This window comes from Oreochromis niloticus, linkage group LG23, assembly GCF_001858045.2.
Source record: "Oreochromis niloticus isolate F11D_XX linkage group LG23, O_niloticus_UMD_NMBU, whole genome shotgun sequence".
Lineage (NCBI taxonomy): Eukaryota > Metazoa > Chordata > Actinopteri > Cichliformes > Cichlidae > Oreochromis > Oreochromis niloticus.
In genome coordinates, this window is record NC_031986.2 from 27894078 (window position 1) to 27907966 (window position 13889).

The 13889-nt window shown below is 38.1% G+C and overlaps 1 long non-coding RNA gene across 1 annotated transcript; it reads right to left on the reverse strand.

The window, feature by feature from the left end:
• Window positions 1–8136: 8136 nt before the first annotated feature.
• On the reverse strand, window positions 8137–8903 carry LOC112843958 (uncharacterized). The gene is made up of 2 exons (XR_003216524.1): window positions 8674–8903; window positions 8137–8330 (listed from the first exon to the last, which is right to left on the reverse strand). It is a non-coding gene; the product is annotated as an uncharacterized LOC112843958 (long non-coding RNA).
• Between the last annotated feature and the right edge of the window lie 4986 nt (window positions 8904–13889).

Below are 13889 nucleotides of genomic sequence, written 5' to 3' on the forward strand. Positions count from 1 at the left end.
TAATTAAAAGGTATCGTAGCATTTTAAAGACACATCTTAATATGTTGACACTTTGCCAAGGTCTGGAACAAGACCCAAACTGTGACCCTCAGATGAGAGGAAATTGGGCAGGATGTCTGTGAACAGCCCAGGAAACACCAAGGCTCAAGCCTGCTATGAATGTGAAAGAGCTAGAACACCAACATCACTCTAGATGTTGATCATATTTGAGATTGAAGCATTAATTAATAGAAAGACTTTTTTGATCAGTCTTGATAAATGTGTTTTACCTGATTTTACACATTACATTGGAACAAGACGAATGGACGAAGGCACCAGGTGGTAGCACGTTTGAGCCCCTGCCCCAGCCGTTTGCCACTTTCAAATGTGCACGCACTTCAGCACCTCCAACTTCAAGGCCCTTCCCATGGCTCTGCTTCAGAAACCAACACACAATGTCATGGTGACTTTGTCCACCTTTTAACCTCCATTTGGTCTCAGTTAGCCTAATTTTTTTTAACCTAAGTCCTGTGTGATTCCTCATCAGTGTTAAGTTTCTCTGGATGTGGAGTTTGTATTGGAATCTGTGCTGTGCTGGGAACAGGCTGTTTGGTGGTATTAGCAATTATCAGATTCTTCAAATTAATTTGTATGAAAGAAAAAAAATAACGGTCACTTTCCCTCACTACACTTTCATGACAGTTAAAGTCCTTTCAGGCAGCAGTTCTCCTATAACTCATTTTCAAATGCATTTATTTATACATGTTTGACTTCAGCTGTTTCAGCTGCTTAAGCCTTGACGCTTCATTTGAACTTTGCAGTGTTTCAGCAGTGAGTAAAATATTTAATATTTATTAGTTGGTTTATTTTTGCATCTTGTAGCTGACAACTCCGATCCTGTCACATTTTTCTATATGTTTGAACAGACTCCTGTTTTAACTCTGTTAGACATCAGCAGCCCTGTTAAACAGGCTGAAGCGTGCAGTTATTTCAGATATCATGAAGTTGACATTCCTCAAAACTACAGTATGACTTACAATAAAAAGGCTTGAGTGGCTTCTTATCACAAAGCTGCAGTTTCTGAGGCACTTCAATATGTTTTTAGACACTTTATCATCATATTTCTCTGATTTTAGAGCCACAGAACTGATCAATTTTAATGCTTTGAATAAGAAACACGTCTGAGGTCATTTAGTCCATTAATAAAATACAAACTTTTTCATGTAAGTGTATGCACAAACCAGACCAAAAGAAAGCCACAATATGTTTCACAAAATAAAGTAATTTGTCAGTATCAGTCTGCAGGAAAAGCAGACTGAGTGGTGAGTGGATACAAGCACAGATGCAAGTAGAGTTTAAATGAAAGTGAGTTGTTTCTTGGCTGATTGCAGGAAAGTCTAGAAAGATAAAAGACATAGTCCAGAAAGGCTAACTAAGAAACTATAACCACTAAAACATGAAGGGGACAAATTAAATTCATTTGAATCGTTAGTCTACTTGCCTATCAATCCACTCATTGGTTCTTGCACTTGGGCTACATCAACTGATTTCAGTTGTCATCATGAAAATAGCAGGGCACTTTACAGAAGAATATGGACTTTTTTTTTTGTTCAAAAGGACGAGACCCTAATGCTAAAGCCAAACTGCATCCAGAACAGAATCAACTGTGTTTTGCTGCCACCACAACTTGGGCTAGCCAAAAACCCAGAGTGAGGCGAAAGCTCAGTTAAAGTCGACCCCACCCCAGCACCGTGGTCAACTAAGCAGTTATTTGTGAGCTGCGGTGAAGCCAGCCACTGCTGAACTTCATCAGGTAACAAAAAGATGAACAGTCAGGCTGCAGCTTCTGTTTCTACCTGCTCATCTTTCTACCGTAGAATCACCGTGGTGATCGCTTTAAAGTCTCTTTGTGTTGGTTATATCTTTATTTTTTTGGCTTTGTGTTCATAGCCAAATACTAAGAGAAAGGTTATTTTCTCCTTGGAGTATTCTTGTCAATTCCATCGCTGGGGACTAGAACAGACAGATAAAAAGAGGAGACATTGACTGTATATACACAGAAGGGCAATGTGGAGAAGAGGAGACAGTTGTGTAGAACAACATATACGATAAAGGTCTAAATTTCTCTTTACTCACAATTCACAGAGTGTATGTTTGTTAATAATTTGATTTGAGTTATTTTGGATGAGGATACAGTGTAAGATAATGGGGAATTTCAGTCTTTACTTTACAATTCTGTTTAGTGTAATTTTGATCGCTAAATGGTATTTTCTATCCTTATTTAACTTTTACGTAGGCTACTGATCCTTTAATACATGGTAATTATGCACAGGGGGAGCGGTCGCGACCGGCACTGTGGAGTAACGGAGCTTTTAACTTGCTGTGGAGTCAAAGACTTTTCTTACCGTGTTTGGCAGTGAACAGGAACATTCAGATTACAGATTACTGTAATTCAAGACGGTGGAAATAAATGTTTGCATGTTTGTTTTCAACTACAAGCGGACTTTGTGGATTATTTTCAACTGCACAAGGACACGTGCACTGCCTGACCAGCTAGTGCTTCCACGGTAATACAACACAGCTGAACTAAACCTCAGAAGATTAGACAAGGGAAGCAAAAGTAAAAGCAAAGCACAAGAACACTTCAAACTTTTAAAAATAACTTTTAATCCCTTCATGCATGAATTATGACAACCTCTATCAGGATTTTTTTCTTAATTATTTTTAATTCATCTATAGGCATGAAAAGATGAATAATAATACTTAAGAAAAAAATCATGATAGAGGTTGTCATAATTCATGCATGACAGGGTTAAATAACAAATATTACAATGAAACACGTCATACATCTATAGCAACATTAAACGACCAGTGGGTGGCAGGGTATGGAGTGACACATCACTGTCCAGTGTAGTGGTTTTTATGCAAGTAAGTCATCAACACTGACACAAATACAAGAAAACAGCCTTTGAATAGCTGTCCACTGTAGTGACCACTGTGTGTGAAAGGATCAAAATAAAACTGGAAGTTAGATAACTTAATGGGGAAAACACAGATACATGAAACAATGTGATATGGGAGGGATGAAACAGTATAATTCAATCCTCAAACTTATTACTCTCAGTGGTGGTATGTTAGTCATGATTATGTGTGTATGTGTGTTTGCAGGAACTGTACAGAGGAGGTCTGAAAACACCTAGGGGAGATTTGCCCTCCAGAAATTAATATAAAGACATCAATGATTAGATTTTACAGTTTTACAAGATTAATGTTGTGTTTGAAGTACTTTAGGCTGTATCCTAAAGGAGATGTGAGGTGGTGCAAGCTTTAAAATAATGTTGCCCCCACCCTCAGTGCTGATTGACGACATCAAGAACCAGACTCCAGAGATAAGTGAACTGAAACTCCATCCATTTGGTAAGCATGGCAGAAAATCTTGCAGTAGATTTGGGTCCTTGTCTCTAAAATCAAGAACTGGCTGTGAGAAAACATTGAACTACAAGTCAGTTTTCTCTTCTTTGACACAAAGCAGTCCACATAGATGTTGTATCAGTGTTAGATTTCTTTAAATATTGTTCCATCTGAAAACGTGTGCATTTGAGAACAAAGATGTAATCAGCTGTGAATATTGTACAAACCTTTGTAGTACAGACCTGCATGTATGAATACACATTATACGTGTTATTACAATAAAGAAAGTTAATGCATATGTTTATCTTGTTCGTTTTCTTTAATACACATAATATGCATTCGAAGGAGACTGGAAAGAAAGCAACTAGATTGCTTTAAGTTTCTTGAAGATGATTCAACTCTCATCCAAGAGTCTTCTTCAGTTTTAAAACCAAATGGTGGACAGTCCCGGGTATTTAAGCCCTCGTGGGAGTTGGCTTTTAAGAAGATCACTGACACGCTATCATTCATGTGACTCATCACATGAGCCAAAGTTTGAAAAAAGGTGTGTCATTACCACCAGAAGTTTCAGCTGAAACCATTGTATGACCTGGCCACACCCTATCATGTGTCTTATTAAGGCCTCCAAATGCAAGATGTGAGTTAGGGTTGATGCACTTGGGAGGGATCTCAACACTAGATTATAGATGGCAGACAGTTGGTGTCGTAAGCCACCCACTGTGTTCACGGATAGTCGTTCAAAGTGGACATAGATGGCCTCTTTCACCCCTCTTTCAAACAATCTGCCTTCTTTGTGAAAAATGTGAAAATTGGCGTCTTTGACAGAGTGACCTTTATGCTTCCTAAAGAATAGCTTCATGTTGCACTGAAATTACTATTAGCAAACCCAACAAGCAAATTCAGGATGTTTAACATACACTGGATGCAGTCTTCTGTGAATGGTAATCTGTTTATTTTGTTATTAGGCCCTCTTATGTTTATCACCTTATCTAGAAGACCTGTACACTTGTGCTTGATGGGAGTTGTTGCAGCAACTAACTGTGTTGTTGCATTAAATGTTGTGGGTAGCATCCACTTGCTAGTAGAAACAGTTTGGTAGAGCTCGTTGTGCTATACCGGGATCAGTCTGCTTATATGTGTTCTTATTTAGTTTTTACATTCAGCATTTACAAGTTCTATTTGCATTCTGCATTATGTAATTTACATAATTAAACTGTAGGAACCATAAATAATGTTAACAGTTTAAACAATAGATTTTACAGAGAAAGCATTAAATCCTGTCTGCTTTTAGAGATTAGTGAGGCGTTGAATGACATGTTTACAAAAGTCAAAAATATAACACACCATTACTACACCATAACTCATGTCAGTATAGTTTGGTCCAAAGGTACATTTTGTCCTGTCCTAAAATTTAACTTAATATAAGGTTAGTTTTAGATTTTTATCAGGTTAAGTTACCATATTTTTTCCTACTAGTGTGAACTCACAGAGCACAAGACTCCATTCAGATGTCTCCAAGTTTCAAAGGCTTTCAGTTTTGTGCACCACATTGAACTGAAAAGAATTTTCTGTGTTGTGCATGAATATGAGCGTCTGTGTTGCAATGCTGCCACCTGCTGGACTGTTTCTCTCTAAGACAAACAGTCTCACCTTGAACTTGAATCCAGCTCTGCTCTTTACTTTCATCAAATAAAAACAAAATCACACGGGCACCCTGACTGGTCTGCTGCTATGAGGCCCCAAACGCAACAAACTGTGGTGCACTGTGTATTCTGACATTGTTTTGTCAGATCCAGCAGTAACTCATTCAGCAGTTTGAGGTACAGCATTTCATGTGTTGGTTCGGACCACACAAGCCAGCTACATGACCCTATTGCTAGTTCATCACTGCTCCTTTCTTGGACCACTTTTGATAACTACTGCCCAGTGCAGATTGGAAACACACTGCAGGGGCTGCAGCTTTGGAGATGCTCTGACTCAATGGTCTAACTATCAAATTTAAGCACTTGTCTAACTTAAAACCCCTTTTTTCTGCTTCTAACACGTAAACATTGAAGACAAAAAGCTCACTTTCTCCCTAATATATTTCACTAGCAGGTGCCATGATGAAGAGATATTTACTGTTATTCACATAACTTATTAGTGTTCAGAATGTCACATCTGATCAGTGCAAGCAATACACAGCTGCACACATGCCTATTAATCGTTAATTTACCGTGCAAGTACAAAAGTAACCGAGGGAAATATGTTTTTGAGAACATTTGAAGCAGAAATTAATTTTAATCTAATTTCAAAGTTTTCAAAGAGATGCATGCTCTAATTGACATATAATAGTACAAACTGCATCTTTATGTAAATGATGGTTTCACAAAAAGTTAAAAGTATAAAAATGATAATGACCATTATGAGACTAGAGACAAGTAAAGGCTGAGGATAAAGATCATTATTTTCAATTATTATTTTGGCCAGCAGGTGGAGACACTCTGTGATCATCATTATTATAAAGATACTTTACTGACCATCTCCAAAAGTTGAATCTGTTCATCTGGACGTAGCATTTTGTGGGAGAAACGTTTCGTCACTCATCCAAGTGACTTCTTCAGTCTCAGCTGACTGCAGGTTTCCCCAATCTTATAACCAGTACATTTGCATAATGACTGAAACCAGCCCACTGAAGAAACAATGGGCTGGGAGGTCAGTTCCTTAATCATAATTATGCAAATTCTCATGACCATTGATCAACAACCACTGACCAAAACCCATTGATCAAAGAACACTGATCAATGGCCATGAGTACCATTCACAGAGAGTTGGGGAATGGCTGCAATCACAGCATTGTAAGATGGCAAAAAATGCCAGATACAGGCCAGCGGAGACTCTTTCAATGATGAGGATGTACACATCCTGGACAGGGAAGAACGCTGGTTTGAGCGCGGAGTCAAGGAGGCCATTTATATGAAAAGGGAAAGAACATCTCTGAATCGAGGAGGGGGCCTAAGGGTACATCTTTCATCATCTTACAATGCTGTGATTGCAGCCATTCCCCAGATGAGATTGATGAGATATGTGCAAGCATTTTAATATCTTTAATGATCACTTGATGATTTATTTATTTTTACACTCATAGGTACCTTACACCAAATAGAAATACAGACTAAATATATGATAACTGTTTGAATGTAAGTAAAGTACAAAATGGGGTAATGGTATTTTTTACTGGTTAAATGTTTGTATTTATAATGTTAAGTATTGGCAAATATAACTTAAGTAATGTTTCTGATACCAATTTTCAGACAAAGTATAGCCAGCTATGTGGGTTACAATGAAAATGTATTATTATTACAAAGTAAACACATTTTTTATATAAGAAAACTCATGTTGTTCTTCAGATATCAGTAGGGCTGGTTCAGTGTGCGGATTTTGGGTGTGGGGAGGTGGAAGTGGCACAGGTAAACCTGAGCCAGATGCCGTGTTGCCTGGCACAAGGTCCGCAGACATACCAACTTTAGTGATAGTGATTTAGTATACACAAGTACAAAGGATCTTACATGTTGGCTAAAATATCACAAACACACTATTTTCTGTTAGAAAGTAAGCTAGCTAACACTGGGAAAGTACACTGTTAGACTTTTCATCTCCACTTTACGGTAACATACTGGCGTCACTGTTGCCAGCGTCATACCGTGACGCCGTATTACGGTAGCTTACCGTTCTGCAGGATGATACCGTTTTTTGCTGTTGTGGTATAATACTCTTGGACAAATTATGGTAACGCACCGTAGCTTTTTTTACGGTATCTCACTGGCGTCACTGTCGCCAGTGAGATACCGTTATGTCGTTATGTCGTAAATTACGTCAACAAAGTAACATCATACTGTGATTAAGAAATTGGTATACTACCGTTTATTCACGGTATGTCACTGTAAGCCCGCTACAAGGTAATAAACTGCAATATATTAACCAGTAACTTACCGTTATCACGCATCATCAGTACCAAAAATATTCATCTCTGCTAGAGGATACCGTGTTCCTACAGGCGGTCATTTACTGTTTAACACGTCGTAATTTACCGTAATTTAAGGAAACAGTAACATACTGTAAGAGACTGGAGGGTTCAAAAAAAAATTGTATTGTATTAAAAAAAAAGGTACCATTTATTTATTTATATTTATATAAAAACATATATATACCCACTAAAGATCGATTGATCGAGATAGATACACACACACACACACACACACACACACAAAATAATTCATGTGCTTTACACCACTTTTTATTTCTGTTCTGATTTTTCCCTGAACTGAAAAGAACTGAAAACATATTTTGATTGAGGAAGCACTTGTTGTTACTAAACCATGTAATCCATTATTTTCTCAGATGGTTGTACAAACAATAACAATATTATGTCATATCCATATCATGGCAGACAACATATGCTCAAGTGTTGGGTTTTCTTAGTTATATTTTGTAGGGTCTTAAACCTACAATGTGAAGTGCCTTGGCATTCATTTTGTTGGCACCATACAAATAAACTGAATTGTAATGAATATAATATCAAGCCCCACACTTCTGCCTCTATACACACTTTGTCCAAAATACTGGCTCACACCACCAAATCAATGCACAAAGCCAGGTCCACAAGGACATGGATGAGGGTGTGTGGTGTGAAGGAACTTGACTGACCTGCACTGAACCCTGATCTTGCTTTGTGGACTGAGTTAATTGATTTGTAGGGTGAGCCAATACATGTGACAATTAAAGTGTAAGTAGCTGAAATAATTTTTAACAAACGGGTAAAAGAAGGAAAAAAAAAATCAAAACTGTTGCACTCAAAAAACCTATTGGACAGAGACAGCGTCTTGCAAGATGGCGAGAGAGCTTGTCTCCATTGATGTTCGTCTTGTGTAAATGTCCAGAAAGCATGGGCCATGGATCATCTGTGGAGACACAGGTAACAACACATTGGTCACTTAAATTATACAAGAAATTCACTAAAAATGGCAAAAACAGTTACCTAATTTGAAGTTTTCCACTCAAATTCATTAAGCCACTGGAGGAAAGTTGTGACATGACGGTTAATGTGAACAACCTTTCGCTTCACAGTGGTCCCAGTCTTTCTGCTTGTCCCAACCTTGGAGGTACATTTTGTTCCCTCATCAGGGTTTATCCTTACAAAAAACCTTAAAGCATGCCACAATAAATAGTAACATACATTGAGTTGTGTTACTTAGGGATAATTTATTCATCATCTATCACTATTAGCTAACTGTTCAAACATACCTCTGAATTAGTTCCAATGTTGCACACGCTGACTCCTGGTATTCCAGGTTCAATACATAGAATGAACCAAAGAAGACTGACATCGCATCAGCAAAGATATTCTCTTTGTCCAGCTCAACAATTACACGCCCCTCTGCACTCACCATCCAGCAGGTGGCGGTCATTGAACTTTGTCCTTAAATGTATAGGGGCAACATGTTGTCATTATGCAACATAAAATAATTTCAATACTTCACTTCTTCACACTGTCTAGATCAGTGGTTCCCAAACTTTTTTTTGCCAGGCCTCCCTTTGTTTTACAAGAAAAATGTTCGTGCCCCCCACCACCTAACCCCCCCCCCCCCCCCCGCACAAACGCATCCTCCAAACACACACACCCATATTTTGTTTACAAATGCCATTGCGGTTTATTTCACACCTCAAACATTTAGTAAACAATTAAGCAATAAATTACAGGTAGTACAAGCACACCTGAAAACACTGACCAGCTAACAGCTTTAAGCATTTGGGCGCAACCTCGGTAGTTCACCGATTCACCTGTTGCAAACGTCCAACTTTCTATCAAGTCTCATAAATCCATCGGCAACTATTACCTAACTAGTCTTTTGAGTCTCCACATTCATAGATATTGACATTTTGTCTTAGCATTTGAATGAAAATAACCTGGCAGGGTAGCTTAAAAGTCAAAACCAACAGTAATAAGAACGCATTTCTGACTTCTCTCGAATAAGTGAAAAAACACTTACCTTCAGACTGATTAGCTGGTGTCAATCCAACTTTAATGTTTCCCATGTCAGTCCGTTTTAGGGAAAAAGTGTCAAGTTTAGTTGTTTCATTTACTTTTGAGATAATCCCTCATGGACGAGCAATTTGGAGTCTAGCAGAGTTGTCACGAATAGTATACGATCTTCAGATATAATCCAATCAACCGTGCATTTAACCTGACTGAACTCCATCCAGTTACCTCTGACTACTTCTAAGTTGCACATGTTAACGGTCCGAATTGTCTCTGTTGTTCTTCCACCATCTCATCATCACTGTGTGCTGCAGCGAACTGGATCTGTGGCACAGAATAGTTGATGGCCATGTTTTTCTCCTGCTTTGCAGCTTTGTTTGAGTTTGAATTGCGTCTTAAACGTGCAAAACTAAGAAAAGCAGATCAATATTTTCTTCTTCTTGTTATTTAATGGTGGTTGGCAACCAGCGAAAGGAGCATTAGCCGCCTCGATCAATATCTTCTATCCGCCATTGTTGTTTTGAAAGTGTGCGCCATACGTCACGTTGTACGTCAGGTAAAGGTGTGGTCTCGACTAATGCTCTCCCATTGAGATGTGTAACCAGTGCTACACACACCTGTCGCATAACACGCTTTAAAAACGTAACATTCGCTTTAAAAACACAACCCAACGCGCTAAACATGAACAAACAAAAACACCCGTGTTACATTATCATGTATATCCAGGACATCTCTTCTGAGCCAAGATGAAGTGGTGCTACAAGGAGAGTGCATTTTATAGCAGTCTGGCCTGCCACAAAATGCACCGCTAAAAATACAGTTTCTGCTTGTCCCAGAATTTATTAAATTTGAGAGTGAAGTTGTAGGACTGATGCTGGTTAGTGGTGTAGGTTTCATGGATGTGACACCTGAACTTAATGACCACCAGAGCATATTTCGAGACTTCTGGTTAGTTCACTGTAGTTAGGCAGAGGTGTCTTAAAAATACCACCTTATACAGAAAAAATGAAGTTCCAGTATAAAAAAGAATAAGAAGAGAAAAAAAACTACACCCTGCTAAATGAAGTAACTTTTAAACATTACTCTAAATGTAACATATAGAAAGGAAATCAGTCTAAGTATACGTTACCTACATTGGCCCCCGTTTTAGTATATAGAAGTCTACTTGAAATGAACTTTTGGATGTACTCTTTTTTTCACTATAACTGTACTAGCATAATGTCCTTTCCAGTCTATAAGAGTATACTTAAAATATACTCTACTCTAACACAATACTAAACTTACAAGTATACTATTGATTTACTTTTTAGTTTATATTTGAGTTACTTCTGGTTGAAACATAGTAATTAAAATCCAGTTGAAACATATTTTTCACATGTAACTAATCACTCCATTCCCCACACAGTCAGATAATAGTTCCAACTATCAGAAGGCTTCCTTTGCAGAGAACTACACTCATAGTTCACGTACCAGAATTATATTGCAAACAGGTGAGAAAATGATTTGAGAGTTGAGGTTTATTAACTATTAACCCTTTTCACTCACGGTTTAAAAATTTTTTTTTATCCCACTTACTCTGTTCAGAAGGTAAAAGACATTACACAAGAATTTGTGACAAATTCTTGTTTAAAACATCAATTATTTGTTTCATAGTTATTTTAATTTTACAGTTAAAGCACTGCAATGCTTGCTGGGTATTTTGTTGTACTTCTTAGTATACTTCAGTTATACTTCAAATGCTTCAAATAGTGTAGCTGCAACTTACTCAAGTTAAAAATGATGCTGTATATTGTAGTTTACATGTGATACTACTCTCACAATGAATTGCATTTTATAGTAATACACTCTGAATGAGGATTTAGGTAATTACTCTTAGATCTACAGTAGAAAACAACAGAAATCCCGATGGTGTAATAGTATAATCTCAGTAACATCACCAATTGTTACATTTGCTGTATTTTACAGCTGTTTCCATGAGTATGGTGAGTTACCGTAAAAATAATGTAATCTCATGGAATTTTCCCACAATTACTTGCAAATTACAGTACTAAACTGCAAACATCCTTTAGAGTTTTTTACTGTTGATTTTGCAGTACTAAGCTATGGAAATTACTGCAAAGGCTAACAGTGTATTTAATGCCGGCTTCGTTGTGAGTTCCTTTTTTTTACGCAGACTTCACTTTTATCGGAGCCATCCCACCGTTTTTTTGTTTTGTTTTTTTAACCTGTCCCGTTTGGTTCTTTTGCCATCAGAATTATTGTCTAAAGGCGAAGAAAGATGCCCAACGGATTTACTTTACCAAATGGACCATCCCAGCCTTGCCGTAATGGTCCATCTGATTCACCTTTTATTGTTTATTTTATTTTCACTTGCTGAATACGGGACAGACTTGACTGGTGGAAAGAAAGGGGAGAAAGAAAGAGGGAAAGAAAAAAAAACCTGAGAAGAGGGACGGGGAAAAGGGGCAAAAAACAAAAACCAACAGAATAAGCAGACAAAAAAAAAATACATATCGATCACCTGGATCACCTGTTGAGAAAGAAAAAAGAAAGCAAACAGAAGAAGACAAGAGTAATAAACAAGATCACAATGATATATGGGAATATGACAGTAAATACTAAATATTAAACATTATGGTGCAGCACGTGAGATCGACAGAGCCATCCCACCGTTATACCTCGCGTTCACCTGGATCAAACCAAACCATGAAATAAGGAGGGGGGAGGCGGGGTCAGAGACTTGGTCGGGGTGAAAAATTTGTTATGTTTATTTCTTTAATAAATCATTTTGATCAATAAGCTTTCCTTGTTTAAACATGCTCCATGGTCAGGTCTTTCTTTGCTTGTGACTTGTTGATGTTGGTAAATACAACAGATGAAAAATACATATAATATGCATATAATAATGTACAACACATTATGGAGTATGCTTCTGCTGTGAGGTCCTGCCTCCGTGCACTTATGCAATTAATCACTGGGCAGCTGGACAGGTATAAATAACATCATATTAGGCAAATTCTCTTATACGTGTTTTTGACCTGGGGGTCGAATTTATTGTGAACTGGAAAGGGAGAATGCTTATGAACGCGTAAAGTAAAAACATGCTGCATTTAAGGTAACCCTTTTTTATTTCTTTTAAGAAGCGAATTTGTTCCACTGTGCGATGGCCGAGTCTGTTTTTTTTTTCTCTTGGAGATAAGAGAAAATCCTCTCACATGGAACAGAAGATGCTGGAGAAACTGAAATGCAAGTTGGTAGGGATGCAAGTATACGGTCTTCCTGGGTCCCACAGAGCTAATGTGTGTTAATGAGTCATCCTTAATTTAATGAGAATGGAAGTCTTTCTAAAGTTATTTAATGATATTTATATTATGAAAAGCAGATTTATGTTTTGCTAAGACATTTTAAGTTTTTCACGTTTTCAGATAAAATAAACACATACAAAACAAAAGGAAACAACAAGAAGACAAAGCTGGCAAACCCATCCGACTGACCAAAATCAACTCAAAATACTCCACACGACAGAGCCTCCACTCTTCCTCGCTGGCTCCATATCTCTGAATAGAATGATCAGTGGTTCGCTATCTCTCACCATCAAAACACATATCCCGAGAATGATTCACTTTCTTATAAACCACTGTGGAGCTAATGTGGCTGTAATTAAGGAATTTAATTTAAGACGGTGTTCTGACAAACCTGTTTTGTGCAGTGAAAATAGTCGGCAGGATGCGAGTAAAGATGCAGGAGGAGAACTGTACCGGTGAGTTAACAGCATACTGCATCATACACCAGGAAACGCTGTGTGGTAAAGTCCTTAAAAGGAGCATGTAATGATCACCGTAACGCAAACCGTAAATTTTATCTGAGCTAAAGGTTTAAATCACCCTCAATTTCAGTCTTTTATGTGGGAAATAGATTCAGAGTTTGCCGACATTCCATATCATACGGAGGTCCGTTGGCTGAGTTGGGGAAAAGTTCTCAAAAGAGTTTTTGAGCTCAGCAAGGAAATCTGTCAGTTCATGGACATGGCATGTATGATGCGGTGAAGGCATTCCAAGTGAAGCTGTCACAAATGCACCAGTGCAACTTGCCTCTTTCCCTGTTGCCAAGTAATGTTGAACCGAGTCAGCGGACTTTGCTGATGCACTGAGTGCGCACTGAGTACGCACGGCGCTTGGGTGACTTTGAAGCACAAAAAGAGAATTTCGAGCTGCTTCGCAACCCATTTACGTGGAAACTGCACCTGTGCATATTCAGATGGAGCTGCAGTGTAATGGGACACTCATGGCAAAGTACGACACTGAATAGCCCGCACAGTTTATTAGTTCCATTCCTGAAGCAATACCCCAGCTCCGTCTACATGCGGCTCCAACCTTGTGTATGCTTTCATTTATTTTTTCTGGGGTTTTTGGCAGCATGTTCATATTTCTTACTTGCATAATTTGGTTGAAAACGATGTGCCGGGAGTCCGCTGTTGAGT